Source organism: Lolium perenne, chromosome 3 (genome assembly GCF_019359855.2).
Source record: "Lolium perenne isolate Kyuss_39 chromosome 3, Kyuss_2.0, whole genome shotgun sequence".
In the NCBI taxonomy this organism is placed as follows: Eukaryota; Viridiplantae; Streptophyta; class Magnoliopsida; order Poales; family Poaceae; genus Lolium; species Lolium perenne.
Window position 1 is genome coordinate 164064937 of NC_067246.2, and position 8306 is coordinate 164073242.

Below are 8306 nucleotides of genomic sequence, written 5' to 3' on the forward strand. Positions count from 1 at the left end.
CTCATCATGCCCCCCTTCTTGAATTGAAGTCGTCCTCGACGAAAGCTCCTCTTGTTCACCAAAGTAAGGCTTCAAATCTGCAATGTTAAATGTAGGACTAACCGGACCCAATTCTGCAGGAAGCTCAAGTTTATATGCATTATCATTTATTTTCTCTAACACCTTAAAAGGACCAGCAGCGCGGGGCATTAGTTTAGACTTGCGCAATTCAGGAAAACGATCTTTGCGCAAATGCAACCAAACAAGATCACCAACATCAAACACAACATGCTTTCTTCCTCTATCCCCAGCAATTTTATACTTAGCATTCATGCGTGCTATGTTGTCTTTAGTAGTCTCATGCAATTTTAGTATCAATTCAGCACGGTCTGTAGCATCCAAATTATTTTGCGCAGAAGATGGTAAAGGCAACAAATCAATAGGTGCACGTGGTACAAAACCATAAACAATCTCAAATGGGCACATCTTAGGGGTAGAATGCAGCGAACGATTGTAAGCAAATTCAACATGAGGTAAACATTCTTCCCACAATTTTAAGTTCTTTTTCAAAACAGCCCGCAGCATAGTAGACAAAGTTCTATTTACTACTTCAGTTTGTCCATCAGTTTGGGGATGACATGTAGTACTAAACAGCAATTTAGTCCCCAACTTAGCCCATAAACATCTCCAAAAGTGGCTAAGAAATTTAGTATCACGATCAGAAACAATAGTATTTGGCACACCATGTAAACGCACAATTTCGCGAAAGAACAAATCAGCAACATGTGTAGCATCATCAGTTTTCTGACATGGAATAAAGTGTGCCATCTTAGAAAACTTATCCACAACAACAAAGATACTATCCCTCCCCTTCTGTGTACGAGGCAAACCCAAAACGAAATCCATAGAAATATCCTCCCACGGTACACTAGGAACAGGAAGAGGCATATATAAACCATGTGGATTAAGTCGAGACTTAGCTTTTTGACATGTAGTGCAGCGTGCCACAAATCTCTCAACATCTCGACGCATACGTGGCCAAAAAAAGTGTGCAGCAAGTACATCCTCCGTCTTCTTCACACCGAAATGACCCATCAATCCTCCTCCATGCGCCTCCTGTAACAACAAAAGACGAACGGAACCATCTGGGATGCATAGCTTGTTAGCACGGAACACAAATCCATCATTGAGGACGAATTTGTTCCATGTTCTACCATCTTTACAATTCAGCAACACATCGTTAAAATCAGCATCAAGCAAGTATTGTTCCTTTATGGTTTCTAATCCAAAAATCTTGAAGTCAAGTTGAGATAGCATAGTATAACGGCGCGACAAAGCATCAGCAATAACATTATCTTTACCCTTTTTGTGTTTGATAACATAAGGAAAAGACTCTATAAACTCAACCCACTTTGCATGGCGACGATTCAACTTAGCTTGACTACGAATATGCTTCAAAGATTCATGATCAGAATGTATAACAAATTCTTTAGGCCATAAATAATGTTGCCAAGTTTCTAATGTCCGAACCAGCGCATATAATTCTTTATCATAAGTAGAATAGTTCAGACTAGGCCCACTCAATTTTTCACTAAAATATGCAACCGGTTTGCCCTCCTGTAATAACACACCTCCCAAACCAATTCCACTAGCATCACATTCAAGCTCAAAAGTCTTATTGAAATCAGGAAGTTGGAGTAATGGAGCATGTGTTAACTTATCTTTCAGAACCATGAAGGCGTCTTGTTGTGCATCGCCCCACACAAAGGGCACATCCTTCTTTGTAAGCTCATTCAGCGGCGCAGCAATGGATCCAAAATCTTTCACAAAGCGCCTATAGAAGCCAGCGAGGCCAAGAAAACTCCTCACTTGTGTGACCGTCTTTGGCTGCGGCCAACTCTCAATTGCCTCAATCTTGGCTGGATCAACTTCAATTCCCTGCGCAGTAACAACATAGCCAAGAAACGCAACTCGATTGGTGCAAAAGGTGCACTTCTCAAGATTACCATACAAACGTGCATCACGTAACGCATTGAAAACAGCACGTAAATGATCCAAATGTTCCTCCAAAGATTTGCTATAAATCAGAATATCATCAAAGTATACCACCACAAAACGTCCAATAAAAGCACGTAAAACTTCGTTCATCAGTCTCATGAAAGTACTAGGTGCATTAGTTAAACCAAAGGGCATTACTAACCACTCATATAAGCCGAACTTAGTTTTAAACGCTGTTTTCCATTCATCTCCTAATTTCATACGAATCTGGTGGTAACCACTACGCAAATCAACTTTAGAGAACATAACAGAACCACTCAATTCATCAAGCATATCATCTAAACGAGGTATTGGATGACGGTATCGAATGGTAATATTATTAATAGTTCTACAATCAGTACACATGCGTGAAGAACCATCCTTCTTAGGTACCAAGATAATAGGAACAGCACATGGGCTAAGAGACTCACGAATGTAACCTTTATCTTGGAGAACCTGAATTTGTCGCTGAATCTCTTTCGTCTCTTCAGGATTGGTACGGTATGGTGCACGGTTGGGCAGCGACGCTCCTGGAATCAAGTCAATCTGGTGTTCTATGCCACGGATAGGTGGTAGTCCAGGGGGAACATCTTGTGGGAACACATCAATGAATTCCTGCAAAAGGTTAGCAACCGCAGGTGGAAAAGAAGGAGGCATATCCTTAAATGAAAACAGAACTTCTTTCCAAATGATAGCATAGCATTGAGTAGTGTCCACATCAAGTTCAGCAATATCAGATTTGCTAGCAAGCAAACAAGGATTTTTCAAACGAATTTCAGTAGCATGGTTCGAATCAGATTTAGTATTAGTCTTATGTGGAACAAAATCTGCAGCAACAATCTGATTCTCACTCTTAAGTTTCTCCTCGTTTTTTACTCTACTAGCTCTAGCAAGATCATCTTTTAGTATTTGTTCAGGAGTCATAGGTTTGAGACCAATTTTCTTTCCATCATGCATAAGAGAATACTGATTAGTTTTACCATTATGAACAGATTCTCTATCAAATTGCCAAGGTCTACCAAGTAACAAAGAACAAGCTTGCATAGGTACAACATCACAATCCACAAAATCAGAATATGTACCAATGGTAAAATGCACACGTGTAGTTCTTGTTACCTTGAGCTTCCGAGAGCTCTCAAACCATTGAATGTAGTATGGATGTGTGCGCTGTCTTGTAGGGAGAGAAAGCTTCTCTACCATATCAACGCTAGCCAGATTATTGCAGCTCCCTCCATCAATGATGATCCTTATAGCTCGCTCTTTTACAACGCCTCTTGTTTGGAACAGATTGTGGCGTTGATCATGCTCAGCTTTGCTCAATTGCACGCTCAACACACGCTGTGCAACTAAGCTCCTGTCCTGATCAGCGATGTCGGCTTCCATTACCTCCATCTCTCTCTCGAGAATCAGAGTTGGCACCATCACGTGCAGCAATAAGGGCCAATGTATCTTCATCAAAGTCACTTGCAGAATCATATTCTCCATCTTCTCGCACCAACATCACACGCTTGGTTCTGCATTCTCGCTCTATGTGACCAAATCCCAAGCATTTGCGACATTGAATGTCGCGCGTCTTCCCCGTGGAGGCCATGGAAGATGAACTCCGAGGAGGACCAGCCGATGGTGTTGGTGTAGTGGCAGGAGGTGCTCGTGATGCAGGCGCGGTGTACTTGGAGGTAGTAGGTGCTGGTGCAGTACCACGAGATTGTGGCGCTGATTGTCGCGGAGACCATGACGATGTACGACCTGCAGAAACATTAGCTCTTCTCCATGGTGGTTGACGATCCTGCACTTCACGTTCAGCTTTGCAAGCAAGATGAAACAAGCGAGTAATAGTGTTGTACTCCTTATAATCTAAAATATGCTGAATCTCTTTATTCAAACCACCAAAGAAACGTGCAAGCATAGCCTCATTATCCTCTACAATACCACAGCGAATCATGCCAGTTTGCAATTCTTGATAATAGTCTTCTACAGAATTTTTTCCTTGTTCTAAGCGAGACAATTTTTTCAGCAAATCACGTTGATAATGTGGAGGAACAAAACGAGTACGCATAGCAAGTTTTAACCCAGTCCAAGTAGCAGGAATATTTGCTGCATGTGTTCTACAATATTCAGACCACCAAATAGATGCAAAATCTGTGAACTCACAAGTAGCAGCACTAACACGCAAGTGATCAGGGTATTTTAAACATGCAAAGCGTTGTTCTACTTCCAATTCCCATGTAAGATATGTATCAGGATTATATCTACCCTCAAATGGCGGAATATTCAGTTTCAGTTTAGCAACATGATCATCATCATTACGTACCGGGCGAGGAGGTGGTCGAGCGTTGCGGTTCAGCTGCCGTGGACGGCCAGGTGCAGGTTGTTGGACTTCCTCGCCGTCCAGTATGTTCTCATCTACCTGCTCGTCCGCGTCCCCTTCATAGTCTTCGTATCCCTCATCAGAAGGCGCGTCATGTGCGGCTGCTGCAGCAGGAGCGGTACCCGCAGGAACGTCCGCACGAGGAACGCGGCGTGCGCGGCGTTGCACGTTGGCGCGAGGCGGCGGTAACCGTGTCAAAAGCTCCTAGAACTTGGCGTCGAGCTTGGAGTTGAAAGCTGCCTCGAGGCCATCCAGCTTGTCCAGCGCGTCGGTGAGTTTGGCATCCACGTCACCAATGCGCGCATCGGTGTCACGTGCATGCCCGCCCAAAAGGTGGGTAAAGTGAGCATGCAACTGCTCAGGCGTCATCTTGGCCGGGTCAACAGCGGTCGGATCAACTGGTCCTGACATGGTTAGTACACGAAAAGCACAAATGTATATGCCTACAAACTACGGAATATGGTGGTTCACGCGCAATTCGTCAAGCAAAATACAAAGCTCTTACAAGTTCTTACCAAACAGGAGGAAGGTGATGTAACAACCAGCAAGGATCAGCGTCTCCCAAGATTGCCAAAGCGATTACCAGGTGTCGACACAGTGCACGTGGAGACAATATGTAGAGCTCTGGGAAGGCAAAATATAGTGATATGGTGGCACAATAATCAAATCAGCGATGCAAATTGAGTAAACGCTCAACAAAGGTACTGTGCTGGTCCTAGGCTAGATCGTATTAGAGACGCGAGCCTAAATCACCAACGAGGTCACGACGCGGCACAAGATGCAAAGGACAGCGAAACTGGCGCTGAAGGATAGAGCAACCTATGGGAAGGAATTTTGTTTTTTTTTTTTTTTTTTTTGGGGGGGGGGGGGATCTACTGTGGCGCTAGACCACAGAGGTCTCTATGGTCGGGCGACCGGAATTTTTTTTTTTTTTTCGGGGGAATCTACTGTGGCGCTAGACCACAGAGGTCTCTATGGTCGGGCGACCGGAAATTTTTTTTTTTTTTCGGGGAATCTACTGTGGCGCTAGACCACAGAGGTCTCTATGGTCGGGCGACCGGAATTTTTTTTTTTTTTTTTTTTTTTGCAGCTAGATTGCTTTCAGGATTCCGACGGAAAACGCGAAATTGACCAAGAAAACGGATCTAAAACCTGAAAAAACTCAGAAACAAAGATCAAGAAAGACCCTACTATGATGGGAACCAAAGAGGCATAACAAGGAGTTGATGGCAGATGTGGCGGAAGTGTATGGTGGCGGTGATATGGCGAGGACTGCAAGCGGAGATGGTGCGGCGGCGACGTGACTACTATGACCAGAACTCGAAACTCTAACGACTCTAGACGCTAAGACCAGCACGCGACACGACGATTGCAGACGAAGACTCAAAAAGCAAAAACTGAAAAGATCATGCAATGGCTTGGCAGGGGCTATGGGACGGATGATCTAATCTAACTTCTTTTTGTGGGCTTTTTCTGGGATATAGGTAAAACAAATCTACACTAGGAAAACTGTAAATCTCACCGAGCAACCTGAAATCTGATACCACTTGATAGGGCAAAGGAGGCCGATCTTTCGATGAGACGTGGATAGATCGATTTGTTGGTGGAGTTCGTGCTTGACGATCCGACTACACGTGCAAAGCTCGTGCGCCAATGCAATCGCTAGGACAATCTTCGGGAGTTACTGATCTTGCAGATGCACGATCAGCCTGACCAGCGAGGGTCTTAATTCCTACCTGAAATCGAGAACAAGCAAGAACTAATAATGCAATCAGAATATTGCGGATATAGATGAAAGCTTTATTGAAAAGGTGGGATTCCGAATAGTCGGTCTTGTTCTGGGCGTTGGCCTCAAAAGAAGTACACGAGAGTTGCAGCAATGGCTAACTTTTAATCTAATCAAAATCCAAGTTCTAATGACGGCTACGGAGGGATATATATGGGGGAAGTCAAGGGATTTTCGTCCAACCAGCTAGGGTTGGCCAAAAACACCCCTAAATGGGCCTTCCTCCACTTATATGGCCTCTTAAAATCCCCTAAAATGCCTAATCCGAAAATACATGGGCCTGGCCCATTAAATAAGGTGACGCAGCACCAATAATAACTCTTGGACAAATTTTATGATGGAGAAACTTGTAGAATTCGTCCAAGCATCGTTGCTCCATTATGATGGCTTCAAAGTTCTGAAATCTCCACTTGCGGCGTCATCTTCAATCCTCAAACGCTTGCTGCCATCTCCTCCATGCGTGATGATGCTCCAATGCTTGTCCTCCTCATCCATGCTTGGTCCATCATTCCTAAGAGTAACAAACATATCTGATTTAGGCAGCATCATATTCTCATGTATGTGAGGAATAGTTCCAAGAAACGAAAGTACCTGATAGTTAAGTTGTTTGGCACGAGCTCGAGTGATTGGTCCTTGTATTTGTGTGGCTGTAGGTACAGCGGTTGTATCAAGAGATGGGATGTCCTCATCAGTGACACTAGAGGGTCCCGTGGATGCCTTAGAGGAGGCGGTGGAGGAGACCGTTTGCTTCATGCGACTTTGGATAGTCGGTTTCTTGGATGTTGTAGATGACACGTCGGCCTTGGCACTTGTAGCATGAGGAGTTGATGTAGTAGGAGGAGTTGATGTAGCGAGCTTGGAGGAGAAATAGGTCTTGGCCTTGGAGTACTTGATGTCCTCAATCACTTGGCGCTCGGCCTTGGATGCTTGGTGGACCAACTCAACCATGTTGGAGTATGGTTGGAACTCGACGATCCTCTTGATGGGGTAATTGAGGCCATTGAAGAAACGAGCAATGGTTTGGTCTTTGGAATCTTGGATGTTGGCTCGCATCATAGTGAGCTCCATCTCCTTGTAGAACTCCTCAACGGTCTTGGTGCCTTGCTTCAACTTTTGGAGCTTGTTGAAGAGGACGGTCATGTAGTGCGTGGGGACAAAGCGAGCATGCATCTCTTTCTTCATTTCTTCCCAAGTGTCAATTGGAGGTTCACCCTTCTCTTCTCGAAGAGTGAGGACTTGCTCCCACCAAGTGTTGGCGTAGTCCTCGAACTCAAGAGACGCCATAGCCACCTTCTTGGCACTGGAGTAGTTGTGGATGCGGAATATCTTGTCAACCTTGAGTGCCCATGAGAGGTAGGCCTCGGCATCTTCTTCTCCCTTGAACTTTGGCATGGTGAACTTGAGTCTTCCAAACATGTTCTCTTCATCCTCTAAGTTTCTTCGACGAGGAGGGGCGCCTTCATCTCTTGCGGCTTGAGGAGGAATAGGAGGTCTTCTACGGCCAACCATAGCATTGGGTTGGCGTTGAAGATGAACGCTTGCTTCACTTGGTTCACGGTGAGGATGTGGTTGAAGATCTTGTCGCGGTTGTGGACGATGCTCAATGTTGGGTCTCTCATCTTGATCATGGTGTGGCTCTCCTCGTCCACGTTGGTCATGGCGAGGGTGGCGGCGGAGATCTCGCCGAGGTTGATCTTGAGGACCTTGGTCTTGGGGTTGGTCGTCACGCCCATGGTGGGCATGGCGATCCGCTTGGTGACGATCTTGTTGAAGGACTTGGTCTTGTGGAGGACGCTCATGTGCACGAGCATGGCGATGTATTTCTCCACGCCTAGAGTTGGAGCGAGAGTCTTCATGACGAGCATGTGGGCGATGAGGTCGATGATGGTCTTCATGCCTTGAGGAAGAGCTTGAGGACGAAAGGCCACCATGAGAGTAGTAATCTTGTGGCGAGCTTGATGAAGAGGAAGTAGAGCGGTGTCGGCGATGACGACCCAAGTTGGTGATGGCGCGCTCGAGGCTATCCATGCGCCGCTCCATGTTTGCATCATTAGCCGCCATTTGGCCATTCAAGTTGTCCGTAGCTTCACGAAGAAGAGCCAAGTCTTGGTTCACGGCGGAGAAGGTGTGAGCCAC